The sequence below is a fragment of the Hyaena hyaena genome, unplaced genomic scaffold, assembly GCF_003009895.1.
Source record: "Hyaena hyaena isolate Hyena2069 unplaced genomic scaffold, ASM300989v1 scaffold_815, whole genome shotgun sequence".
Taxonomy (NCBI): Eukaryota; Metazoa; Chordata; class Mammalia; order Carnivora; family Hyaenidae; genus Hyaena; species Hyaena hyaena.
In genome coordinates this window covers 251,029-265,498 of record NW_024081447.1, presented here as the reverse complement: position 1 = coordinate 265,498, position 14,470 = coordinate 251,029, and the positions used below count along the sequence as shown (strand labels likewise).

The 14,470-nt window shown below is 37.2% G+C and overlaps 1 protein-coding gene and 1 non-coding gene across 9 annotated transcripts in view; one reads left to right on the top strand and one right to left on the bottom strand.

Moving 5' to 3' along the window:
- The window catches only part of MEF2C (myocyte enhancer factor 2C), a 152,567-nt gene that overhangs the window by 14,209 nt on the left and 123,888 nt on the right, over window positions 1-14,470 (bottom strand). The window lies entirely within an intron of this gene.
- TRNAK-UUU lies at window positions 13,793-13,877 on the top strand. The gene has a single exon. It is a non-coding gene; the product is annotated as a tRNA-Lys (tRNA).

The window sequence follows — 14,470 nt, the reverse complement described above, 5'->3', positions numbered from 1 at the left end:
TGAAAGCGCTCAGGAAGAAATCTAGACTCAGGTATGTTTCTACAGGATACACTATGAGATTAAAAATAAAAGTTTAACAGAGTATGACATAAAACAAAGTCTGTAGAATGACCAACTTATTAGCCTCCACGTGAAGAGTAACCCAGTTAGTTTCTTAATATTCTCTAAAGGAAGATTAAAAATATTTAATGAGAAGACAGCTAATATATACCAACTTGCTCAAAAATCAGCATATACTTTTTCTCCATTAAAAAAATTTGGGAAGAAAGTCAGACCGTCATTCAGGGTCTAAGAAAAGCACAGAATCAGCCCTGCACTTTAACTGACTAACTTGGCAAAGGCCTGGGCTGGTATGACTCACTCTTTCAGTTCAATCGTTTGGGTTTTATTTTGTGTGTTTGTGTGTCCTTAAGTGAAGAAAAGGCATACCAGTACGACTATCATTTCTAGGACATGCAGGAAGAGTAGCCTCTTCCACAGTTTGCTGCTGACTTCCCCTTTTCTTTGAGTGGTTTCTCCCTCTGATTCTCTTATGTCTGGTTTGCCCTCCTCACAAGTTCTGTGTATGACCCTGAAAGGCTTGCTTTCCTGTTCACACGGAATTTCAAAACGCAGGACTCCTACTTAGGAGCTGAAATGAAGAGACGATGCCTCCAAAAGTACTGATTCACCAAGGCACAGCGATGGTCATCTGATGTGAACACTGAAGGTGTTTTCTTAGCTCTCTGATGCTCAACGTCCTACTAACAGAGACGGATATCTGAAGGATGCCATTTCTCACAATTCAAAATACACTGCTCTGTGACAGGAAGAGCTATGGAAGGAGCTGAGGCAACCTTAGCTGAGGCAGTACGTCATCTGTTGGCTTCTTTCACTGCATCTGATTGGGGAATAGGAGAAATTCACTACCCAACTCTACAATCCTTGCTGGAAAACTAGACGGTTGTTTTCTGAAGCACTCTAAAGGAGATAGTCAAACCTCACTGTTACAGTCGATCATCATTATCATTATCCTAAAACACAAGTGTCAATTACTCCAGGATGAATGATACTGTGTGCTACCCGTGAGGAGGCAAGGACGTGGCCCCAGTCCTCAAAGGCCCTGCAATCTCTCTATGGTAATCCAATACACACGTGTGAGATGTACAAACTGAGACAGGGCAGCATAAGGAGATGTGCCCACAAAGAAATCCAGATTAAGTATTATTGAGTTCCCAGGAGGGAAGAGAGTATCCAATAAAGATTCACCTAAGAGGCAGGAATTGATGTGAAAAAAGAGAAGAGACAGTAAGACACACTGGGATTGTGACTGGGCTCTGGGAAAGGGCTGAGGTGGGAATTTACAGAGCACAGTAGGAGACACTGTGAGCAAACTGGCTAGAACGGAACTCATAAAAAGAGAGGAGTGCCAAAGACCTTGGAGGGACACGGAGATCTTGAATTCCAGCCTGACACACCTTGGGTTTAAATGGTGGCAATGCAGATCTGTGAAGGTCACAGAGCAGAAGTAGAACACAGGCCTCTAAGTGGACAGGGAGATCTACTGACCTTGGGGTATCCTGTAACTAGAAAGGCCTGGGAGTATGGGGCAGTGATGGCCTGAGCTAGAGGTGATGAGGGACTGGGAAGGCAAAGCACGGGTATATTTCAGGAAATATTTAGGGAAACATTTTTTGAATTAGAATACATTTGAGGCAAACTGTGTAGAGCACATTTGTTCTTCATATCCCATTCATTTACCTGTCTCATTTTATGCATGAATAAACAGGCTGAATATATAACAAATAACTACAAGATTAAATCTGTCAATTGGATCATCTGTAAAATTCTCCAAGTTACTGGGGGAAGGGAATAAACATAAATGAACCCCCCACCAAAACATGTGTCAAGTACACAGTAGTTGCTTAGGAAATGTTGGTTGAATTTGAATATAAATTACTTCTATAATAAAACTTCACTGAAAGTAGCTAAATCCTCTTATAATCAGCTAAATATGTTAAAAGACAAAATTTTCTTTTCCAGTTAATTTGAACAGTTATTGGTGGCAAAAGTTATCGTATGAAACAAATACATTTACCTGGTTTCACTAAGAAAGACACAAAGAACATGTTCACTTACAAAAATGCTTGATAAAATAGTTTAAATTTAATGTGTCTTAATTGAATCATTCTTGCAACTATGTGAAGCCTCTAGTTTTAATTAATAGATTCTACTGGATAAAAAGAGACTTAGAAAACCAAGACAAAATTTGCACTATACTTCCCTGTCAGCTCAAGTTCAGCCTGATAGACTGAATACATATGTCACTTATCTGTTAAGCCTGCGTGAGATCTGGTTTAAATAAACAATTAAATGGAAAATTAGGTGGGTAATTTCAAAAGAAGGGGGGAAAAAAGTCAGTTAAGCAGTGCAATGAAGCTTGAATAGATCAGAAGAAACTAAAACCCTGGCTTGGTAGATGCCGATACTGGTTTGCATGGAGGAGTTATTTTGCTAAAAGGAAGTAAAACCGCTTTGTGAAATGTGTTGTCCTGTGATATGACAAACACTGGGCCAGTGTGTGAAAATGGAAATGCTTCACGGAGGCTCTGAGAAAAGGTTTTTTTTGAAAATTAAAAAAAATTTTTTCTACAGTAAACTCTGAGAAATTCCAACAAAGGCTACATCTTTCTGTCCATATTTTTAAACAACGATTTAGGGCAGCAGGAAAAAAAGTAAATATATATGATAGTTTTTCATCCAATAAATGCCTCAAAACTAAAAAAAAAAAAAGATTTGAAAAGCATTCTATTTTTCTCTTGGAATATTTCTTGTTATTTGGAAGTTATGCCATTTTAGAAGATTAGTCACATATTTTAAGGTGTTTACATATTGAATATAAAATATTTTGAACCACGATGACACTTCTTAAATCCATATTTTTAGAGCACAAAGTTATTTTTAAGAACAAATAAATTCTGCCTTTTACCAGTGCATTTCTGCTGTTTTTAGCATATTGTGCCAGCTAGCATTTTGGAGCCGTATAATAACCATTTCTGTTTCCAGCCACCAAGTTGTTATTCTTTTGGCATAATATAGATTCAGGAATGCAAGACTGTGGATCCTAAACCAGCGATATAGAAACCTATCATTTGAAAATCAATGATGAATACATGCGTGTGGTTTACTGCTAAGAAGAGCCTGCATTTAAACTGGCTTGGAAACCGCGGGCCTCCGCCTCACTCAAAACGCTGTGGCCTGCGTTGAGGCTGTTGTCCTCTCAAGATAAATTCACCAAAGAGAACGGTCTCATTCAAAGTCAGGGGTTGGGGAGGTGGGAAATGTTACCTCTCAGTAATGTTCTAATATTCACATTCAACGTTTCCTCATGCCATGTTTTAAAATTATCTTCTGCCTGGTCAATGATCAATTCAGATGTGACTGTATGCAGATGTCACATTCCCCTGACCACTTAAAAGCACAAAAATTATAAAGCGTGAGTGAATGGATTTCCTGATTATAGATTATAAGAAAATGAAGAACAGACCGACTTTAGAGTCTGCTCATTTTATAGTTTGATTTGATTAAAAATATTGTTTCACATAAAACAAGTTAAGCATTCACAATATAATTTGTATGAAGGATAACAGAATCTACCTCGATTGGTTACACGTTTCTAAACATTCATATTAAAACTAGTGTAAATATACAAAACTTGAAATGTGGTGTTAGGAGAAAAAATTTTTTTCTCTCCAGTTAACTTGAAAACACTTGCTGTTTTTTTTTTTTTTTTAATTGACTCCTATTTTAAGAAGTTGTAAATTCAAAGAACATATTCCTGGCTTAAGATGTTGTGTGGAGGACATTTTGCCTTGTCTCACAGAGCTCAATTGAGCCTGTAGCTCTCTTTGAGCCCAAAGCTCTCAAACTTTCTTACTTAGATGTTTAGACATGAATCTTTTCACCTTTTTCCTCCCATGATTTTCAATTATAAATACAAACATGGAAAACTAGTAGGCACAAAACAGAAACTAGTTTTTATGGACCAAGCTAATTTTTTCATTGGTAAAATATTTTTTTAGTTTCCTGAATTGTCATCTTGGACTCTTCCGACTTTGTCTCCCAGCTCCCTATCCAATCAGAAACCAAATCATGTTAAATTTTCTTCAGAAATGCCTCTCTCCATTGCCACTGCAACCATCCTCATTAAGGCTTTCATCACCATTTGACTAGGACCTTTTATCAGGGTTCCTGGTCTCCAATTGAAAGGTTCTTCGCCAGGACTTATGATGAGCTTCATAAAGGTTGTAAGCTCCTCTAAAGCTGTATGCAAACTTTTGTGCACGTGTGTGATAATGAATCTAATGTATGGTCTCAAGATTTTCTCTAAAAATCTTTTTAAAGTGTTGCTTCTACCATGTTACTTTTTCAGTCCGTACTTAACACTGTTGGGCCAGTGCCCTGCTTGACTCTCAGAACAACACATAGTCTGACCCCTTCTATCTCACTTAATTTTCACTGTTCACAGCCAAGTTCGCAGTCCTCTGGATATGCCTCAGTCTTTGTTCTAGCAGTGTTTGCTCTCCCGTTTAATTCAAATTCACTTTAAGGATCAGCTAACACCTCAACTCTTTCATGAGAGTTCTGACAACCTTTCAGACAACTCAGCCCACCTCAAACACATTCCCTTCTATACTGCTGCAATTAGAGCCAGTGATACCTGCAAAAGACTAGTTCTTTAAGTGTTTCAGATGCCTGCAAAACATATATACAGATTATGCTGAAAAAATTAGGAATTATTCAGGAATGGCACTAAAAGTTAAATTACCAAAGGAATGTGAATGAAAACTGAGAATGTAATATGTAACTTGCTAATTTCGAATATCGAGGGTGTCTCCTCTACACCCTACTTGAGAACATTTCTTATTTGAGGTAATGATTAAATGCTGATGACCAAGTCACCATTGAGACAAACTGCTCATCAACCATGTAATACTGAAGTCAGGAAATCATGCAAGTGCCCAACTACTAAATTTGTTTACAGAGAGTTAATTGAAAACTGCTTCTTCACTTGTTGCACCTGTTAATCATTTCACAGGACATTACTTTAGCTAACTGCAAATAAAGCAGAAATTTTCCCTGATGAAAAAGAAAACTCTGAGGCCCTGGGTCATTTCTTCTATACTGATGAGTGCTTATGCTTACTGCCATAGGTTGTCTCTATAACCCTCAACAATAATTTACTCATATAGAGCTTTCCACCAAAAGATAGCCTGCATGATATCCTAGGAAAAAGCATGGTGGAAGGGCGGTGAGTAAGAGTGAATAGGATTTTATTAGCTGGTCCAGAGAGACTTTCTGGAGAGAGAATGCATGAAAGATCTCCTGGTCACAACTGTGTTGGAGAGAGATGAACATTCCCATGAGGTTGGAACATTGGTGGTTTTAGAGGATGCTGCCTTCAGAAGCTGGAAAAGTAGGCTTGGCTAACACAAACCTTTCAGATCATGTTAACGTTATACTCTAGACTTTACACTCAACTTTTACTAAACTTTATACTACAGAGAATAAACATGGTAAGTTTGCGAGTGGTAAGTGACATCCTTAACTGTGTGACAGAGAAACAGTGTCCATGGAAGGGGCAGATTAGAGATTAGACCTTTACAGGGAAGCTAGTTAGGATGCATCTGCCGTAGAACACATGAGAAATAAGGCAGCCGAGATGGGAGGATCTGCAAGGCAGACAGTCAAGGACAAAGGAGAATAAAGTAGATACATCCCTCTCTGGATTTAGGGTTCCTTCAACCACACTGAGCCTTAGTTTTCTTAGCTCTAGGTAATGATTCCATTAGTGTTAGAGAAGCAAAAAGTAATCTGAATCAGGGGCACCTGGGTGGCTCAGTCGGTTAAGTGTCCGACTTTGGTTCAAGTCATGATCTCACGGTTCGTGGGTTCGAGCCCTTTGTCTGGCTCTGTGCTGACAGCTAGCTCAGAGACTGGAGCCTGTTTCAGATTCTGTATCTCCCTCTCTCTCTGACCTCCCCTGCTCACACTGTCTCTCTCTCTCAGAAATAAATAAAAAACATTAAAAAAAAGTAATCTGAATCAGAGACTCCCACATACTTGCCTGAGGCAGCCATTGCCAATATGACCATGCAATAATATCAACAATATCAAATACTTTATAGAGTATTATTACCAACATTTGATACTATTGCATCAAGCATACACATTGAGGACCCAATAGCATCAATAACATCAAACATACAAATTGAGGACTCAGATAAGTCAGGCACCTAGTAACTGCTGTATAATTGTTTGTTATTCTACATGGATATAAAACACCTTTAATCCTCATAATGATAACTCTTTCAGGTACTAATAGTGTCCCTGTGTTACATAATGAGAACATGTGACAACAGAGGGTCCAGCAACTTGCCCAATGTCAAACAGCTGTTAACTGGTGGAGCCATGATTAAACCAGCAGTGTGTCCAGAGTCCAAACTCTGAAGCACACCAATGCCCTGTTCCCTGAGAATTGGTCACACTCTGGGATTTTGAAAATGCTTCTTGTCAAATCTTACTCTAAAATTACAGGAATACAAAAGAAGAGAGCAAACGAGTTACATATGAGACCTGGGATGTGAGACCTAAAGGTCCTTCCTAAGCCAGAGGTGATGTGAGAGCTTCAGGAACATGATTGACTTGGTGGTCATAAATGGCATTTCTGGATCAGAAAATGCTGAACTTATACAAAGAGGCACAGAATGGCGATGTTTCAAACCGTATTTCTGGTCTCCTGGATAAATAAATATTTACAAATAGGAAATATTGGGTTTAGCAACACTAAATGCCAGAGCAACTGTTTAACTTTCGGTGTGCTATTTGGAGTGGATGATTAAATATGCTCTTAAAGGCAGATTCTATAATATTTTAGTCAATAATCTCTCCTGAAATGGAGGGTAGAGACATTTTTATGTACCTATTGTCAATTTAAGAGACCAGCTTCCATCTGAACCACTTAACTTGATAGTGAAACGCTCAGTATTTTATAGTATCTGTTATTAGTTGTTACCTGGAAAATAATTTCTAATACATAAGTGTATCAAACTAACTTTGTTTACTGGTTTGTTAATAGTATCTTATTTTTTTTAATTAAAAATTTTTTTTTTGGAATTTGGTGCAAACTGTCATAGAAAAGCATTAAGTTGAACCTCTGATATTTTGATTTTCTGCTTTTACTTCAGCAAAAGGTTTTACCAACCTGGGTTTTTGTTTTTTGTTTGTTAGCATTAGAACAATTTAAACATTTACAGCATATAATCTTGTTAAACTAAAGGTACCACATAAATAATAATGCTACCATTAATTAATTTTATATTAGAATTTTTAAAGGTCTTAAGATAAGTTAGTTTCCAATGTCAGGACACTGTTTTGTATCTCACACATCTTTCTACTGTATACAATTACTTTAAATTGTATGCAGTAAACTTGCTCATACAACCCACTGCTCCACACACTTAAAATAGTTTAGTAGGAAAATATTATGACCTTCTAGATTCAGTCTTACACTCACTGTGCCCTGAATGCCTGAAACCCTGTTAAAAGTGCTAGAAGCTATGTTATTCAGCTGTTGTGAATCACAATCTTTTTTTTTTTTTTTTTTTTGAGGGAAAAGGAGATCTTTTTCATGGGATGGCTCTAAGGCAAAAGGCAACCACAAAACATTTGGAGGTCAGAAATCTGGGAATGATGAAAATTTCAATATGCGTCCTGTGGAATAGGGGCAAAGCAAATTTTCTGATCCTTATCCTGGTAAAGATTCCTGATTACAGATTCTTAAACATAAAATCAAGTCTCCACTCTCTCTGAGGGTTTCTTAGGGAAATAATATAATAATGTATAATGTTAGACTATGAAGAAACTCCTGAAAAACCTCAGTGTCTTTTGTGGTGTATTCTTAGAAAAATACTCCAAGAATACACAAAAGCCAAGACTATTCTTGGCTGTACCAGTTAGAGGGCAGTAGACATTCTAAACAGATCTTGCCTCTTCTGCTTGACCATGTCACCCTGATGTTGAACCAGACCTTCGTGGATTTCATATCCACCCTACTTGTCCTTGATGTTTCTTGGATGTGTGCTGTTTAGTATCTTTTGTGAAATTAATAGTGTATCTGCCAACTAAATACTGAGCACTGAACACTCAGCACATACAACAGGCTATGGATTGTGAGGCAGGAGTAAAGAAATTTTACTTCTCACAGAATTGTTTTTCCAAAGATTCAGAGTCTGTTGTCACAAAGCAGGTTTGTTTTGGCAAGCCACCCTCTCCTTTGTCCTAACAGTCAAGTGGGTCAGGCATTATCTTCTCAATTTTTGACAGATAAGGAAACTGAGGTTCAGGGAGCTTCTGTGATTTGTCAGTAAGTGGGACAGTTTTTATTTGAATCCAAAACACAAGCTGCTTCTTCCACATTATTACAAAAGCCAGATGTTTCAGATTTAGAATGGATCCTTGTATTTCTTGGGATAAAAGCTCCATTTGCAAATAAGGAAGAATCTGACAACCTGATGTTTTCAATGCACAAAGGCACTCAAAATATCATTCTACTTTGACTACTGATTTATTGAAGGGATAGTTTTTAATTGCACCATAAAAATGATATTGAACCTTGCTATCCTAAAAAAATTGCACTTAACAATGAATGATAGATTTATGACTCACTTAATTGTTCACTTCTTGAGATTTTGGGGCTGTCTCTTTGCTAAAAATGAGGGGGTGTCTTCATTATTGACACAATCGCTCATTCTTTCAGTCATTTTTATAAACAAAAATATTGAGACAGTACAAATTAGAGAGAATGTGACAGAAGAGAAAGAATAATTACTTGTGGTTTTAACATTTACACAACTGCTGCAAACACATCAGAAGATGATAATGTTCCAAGTGAAGTGTATTGCACGGCACCACACTCTGGGATTCCGCCTTGGGTTTATTAATCTCTCTTATTTATTCCCACCCTTGAGGGCAGGGGCTGCGGCAGACATGTCTGTGAAGCCTACTAGTGCACTACTCACTTACTGCGCATATACTATTAATTACTGCGAATGCATATAAATAAACTAAGCTTTATTTTTCGCTTAGGAAATCAAGAATATAGATTATTATAATACTGACAATGCTCACATTTATTAACAAGCACTTTCGTGCAGAAACTGTGCTAGGTGATGCCTTGCATCATTACCTTATTTAATTTTCACAACAATCTTATAAAATGGGAACTCACAGACTTTCCAAGGGCAATAATGTCACCCATAAGCATACTGTGAATTTTCATTGGTTATTTTATTTTTCAGAATATCTGCCCCTGGAATAGTTCACCCAATTACTGCTTGTGCAAGAATATGCTCCACCATCTTCTAGATTTCTCTGAGTTGCTTAATGTTAAACTAACGGGTCCTTTTTTCATGATTGTTATGTAAATTAATGTCATCATCTTTGAATATGGAAATTGACCACAGATTTAGATTTGCCATTATTACTACATTATAACAACCTATAATAGTATGGCAGGCTGTTCCCCACCCTCCCCCTTTCGACAAATTCAGCATAATCAATTCTTTGCCATAACTGGAGGTTGTAAATGGAGGGCAAGGTCAAGAAATTGTGACAGGAGTGCACAGTGTTTAGTAAATAGTTAACAAGTAAAAAATTCAGTTAAAAAAATTAAAATGGAACAATAATAAATAAACCCAGTAAATACTAAAGCATCTGTGGACACATCCATAGACTATAAATTGAAATTGTGTATCCAGGTTTTGGTACAATACTGTTTCCTTTACTTTAAAATCAATTAAAGGAATGTATTTGACTTACTCTTTTAAATACGAGACTGTATCATTTCTATAATACTCTCTGAATTGAGAGTCTAGTGAACACACTAGAATTTTAAACTGTAAAATTTAAGTGACTGGCAAAAGTTTGTCTAAAAACAGCAAATTACACTCTTGGCCAACAGCCTTGAAGCCCCAGAAAGTCCCTGGTAGGTAAAAAATTGATTTCCAAAAGAGGGGCTTTTTTAACCACATCCCTTCTTCAGCATCTCCCGTCTATTGATGCACAATTTCATATCACTAATGATTTTGAAAAGAGCTTTTCTTTCTGTATTATTCCCAAATAAAATCTTGTGATGATGCCAAAACAAGAAGAGAAACCAACAGTGTATGAGGGAAAAGAACTGCTAGAAGAAAGACAAATGATGAGTAAAAGCAGTATTTTAGGAGGAAATATTAAACCACTTGTATTAATATTACAAATGACCAAAGTTTTATTATTAGTCACACTGTCAGGTTAAATCAATGGGATATTAGTGAAGAGACAAATTTTCGCATTGCTTTACTGAATATAATAGAAAGATGGGGATAAAAAAGATACAAATTGTGAAGACAGAAATGATACACAAAAGGGTTCTAAAATCTGCTAAACACTCATCTAGGAAGTTATAATTTGAGATTTTGTTTTTCTCTGCAAAAATCAAACTCCTTAAGAATTAAGTTAAACTACGGGTGCCTGGGTGGCTCAGTCGGGTAAGCATCCAACATTGGCTCAGGTCATGATCTCACAATTTGTGGATTTGAGCCCCGTTTCGGGCTCTGTGCTGACAGCTCAGAGCCTAGAGCCTGCCTTGGATTTTGTGTCTCCCTTTCTCTGCCCCGCCCTCCTCTCAATAATAGATAAAAATTTTAAAAAAATTAAAAAAAAAGGAATTAAGTTAAACTAATGGGGTTGAAAGGAGATTTTATGATATCCTAACTTTGCCTATAACATTCATTTGTCTTCTCTTTGGCCTGCCTCTCCCACTTCAACATTGGCCCGTAGAGAATGGTGTCAAGGCACAGTTTATTTCTAATTTTCCAGGTCCTGTATATGGAAAGTCGATACTGATTTTCTTGGCTATGGCTAAGTATCACGTACTGTAGATTATCCAACTAGGGGACTCAGTATTTTTTTCCTTTAATAATTCTAGATAACCTTCATTTGGATTAAAAATATTATTGTTAGTTAATTTCACAGATAATAATAAAGCAATGCTGTTGGATCTTTTGTTTTGTGTGAACTCCCAAGGTAAAACTGCAAGTGAATTTAGAATTGTTATTCAGAATAACTCAAACTAACAGAATAATACTTTCAAAACAAGAATCCAACTGTTAAGTTGGATTTTTTTCACATGCTAATAACAGTATTTTAAAAAAGTAATATAAAGTTATATTTTATACTAACAAAAATAGTTTTCTTATTTGAAAGCAACTAAATGGGAGCCATCTTTCTTTCTTGAATATTACAGTCTGAATTTGTGTATTGTTAGGTTACAAAAATATAAACTTATTAAAGCCAATTCTTTTGGACTGAATTTTTAATTAATTTACTGATATTTTAAATCACTGAGTCAGAATTGCAGAGAAGTCTTTTTGGCTGATAAGAAAGTCAGCCAAGAAAGTTTTGATAAATATTCTCAAAAAACAAATACTTGCAAAACGATGGTACTGGTACAGAGTGATTGAAACCTTGTATGACCTTTTTCCTCTTCAGAGTTCTATTTTATAAGATGCTAACTTTTTATTTTTTAATACTAAATGAATTACAAAAATGTTATGTAAGTGAAGTTCTATGATCATATAATCATAAAACACGGAGTGTAAAAAGACTCTGAAGATATCTGTGCCTTATCCCCAACATGTGTACAAACTTCAGAGGTTCAAAGTCACAGCCTAAGATCGTGCTAGATGGAGTCTCTTCAGAGCCTAGAAGCCCGGGCTCCTTATTCACTGCTCAGTGCTTTATCCACAGCAGTACATTGCCACCATCAAGTCTCCATGTATTTAGCTGATATAAATTAAGCATTCCAGAAGTGACAATGCTTGACAACCAAATGCATAAAATAGTAAACAATTAACAATCAAAATAAGGAAACAGCTGTTAGTTTCTTTTTTATAAAATTATATCTAATTTACAATAAATGCCAATTAAAATTATTAACCAATATACATAAATCTCCTTTGCCTTATTGTCAAATAGCTATGTAAATTGTAAAATTCTTCTAAATTTTCAAAGAGATTCCTAAAGGGCTCTCCTTCTTTCTCTCTCTATCCTTCCCCTTTTCTCTTTCTCTCTTTTTGTCTCAGTCATGAATCCTTGAGCATACTGGTACTTCCTACACAATAAAAAGCAACTGTGTTATCAAAGTGAAAACAAAGGGTACTAATAGGATAGTGAGTAATCCAACACAAGGCATTGTTGTGTGTGTACCACATTAGTCAATACATGCACAAGAGGACCTGAGGCAGAGCCAACACATGGCACAGCTCAGAGACTGAGTGAGGAAGATGCCATACTTCATCATCCAGTTGAGCTGAAAAAGAGAATGCCTACCTCTTATTTCTCCTAAATCTAATGATTATAAAATCTCAGCCAAACTCAACTTTACAATCCTCAACAACCACTAAGATTAGCATGTTGAAGGCTTCAATATACAGAGATCTGACAAAATATAATTTGAAAAGCAATGACTTCCAGGTTGGTTGTCGAGAGAAAGGACTAAGTAGTGGATGAATAACTGAACTGAAACCTAGAAATGTCACTACTAATGTATTATAGAATGACTTGCTGTATACTTCCCTTATACCAACAGTGCAAACCTATCTTGTTACTTCTTTATTACCATTTGCCTTTATCTTTGAAATTGCTTCAATTTAAGTGATAAGAGGTTAATTACTTTAAGAGGTGACTTGTGATGGTCTGAGGTACCAACACATTTCATTTACTGCTATATCTCATTTCTTCAGGATTTCTATTCAGCATGATAGAAAAGTTAGTGAAACTTTATTGGCCAATATTGCTCTTCCATTTGATCAAATAATTCACTATTCACTGTAGAAGTATCAGGAGAATACATTATTTTTGTGAATTACAGATCAAGGGTCTATCTTTTTGCATTTAAAATTACTATTATTTCTTTGAAGTATTCTTTCATTTTTTTTTTGGATCAACATTATTAAAAACTTATAACCAGTAGATCAGTTTTCCTTTGTTCACATTAATGGAGCATCTGCCATGTGCTACCTCTTACGTGTTGAGTTGGGAATCCAAACTGAGTAAGAAAGACACAGTTTGCCCTTGAGGGCTAAGTATCCAGGAGAAAGATGTGTGGCCCAGGAGCACCTGGGTGGCTCAGTCGGTTAAGCATCCTACTTCAGCTAGGGTCATGATCTTGCAGTTTGTGGGTTTGAGCCCCAGGTCGGTCTCTGTGCTGACAGCTCAGAGCCTGGAGCCTGTTTCAGATTCTGTGTCTCCCCTTCTCTCTGCCCCTCCCCCACTTGCACCCTCCCCCTGCTTTCTCTCTCAAAAATAAAGATTAAAACAAACAAAAAAGAAGATGTGTGCCCAGACATTGCAACTGCAATGCAATGAGGTAAGTGATGTGGTCACAGGCTGCCATGGGAGAAAAGAGATGCATAATTCCTTCCGGAAGAAAACATTTCCTGAATGGCTGTACTAAATTCTGAGGGATGACAAGGAAGGCTCAGAATCAAGAAGAAGTTGAGGGGAAGGCACACTAGGAAGGCATACATGAAGTCAAGCTGCCTCAATGCTATTTGGAAAGCAGCAGCACAATGAAGTGGTTGAGGATGGACTTTGGAGATAGACTGCCTGGGTTCCATATCCGGTAATCATTTAACTTCTCTGTTTCTGTCTCCCCATCTATAGAAAGGGCATAATATGAAATCTGCTCTAAAGAACCATAATGAGGGGCGCCTGGGTGGCTTAGTCGGTTAAGCGTCCGACTTTTGCTCGGGTCATGATCTCGCGGTTCGTGGGTTCGAGCCCCGCGTCGGGCTCTGTGCTGACTGCCAGCTCAGAGCCTGGAGCCTGTTTCAGATTCTGTGTCTCCCTCTCTCTCCCTCTGGCCCTCCCCTGCTCACGCTGTCTCTCTCACTCTCCTAGAAATAAATAAAAAACATTAAAAAAAATTAAAAAAAAAAAAGAACCATAATGAGAAAAGATGAGTTCCTTTTTGTAAAGCACATAGTAAGAGCAATTTAAATGTCTGCTATTAATAGAGTGCAGGGTTCTTGCTGGCAGCAGCAGAATGAAAAGTTTAAGAACAGAGCAGAGGCTAGGCCAGAGATAGGAGGCTCATGGTTAATTCTGAAAGAGATGGGAAGCTATTGCTGGATTTTAGGCACATAAATGATGAGAAAGGCTAATCAGTCATGGGGAGACAGGAGTGGGATACAATGTGAAGTGGAGAGACAAATTAGGGGGCTCTGGAAACAGTCCTTGAATGTTGCTACGAATCTGAACCAAGGCATTGGGACAGGAATGGAGAGAAAAGAGTAGACTTAGGAAATACATTGGAGGCAGAGTTGTTAAGACTTGATGATTCACTGGATTATGGAATGAGGGAGAGGTATAGCTCAGGGACTGGATG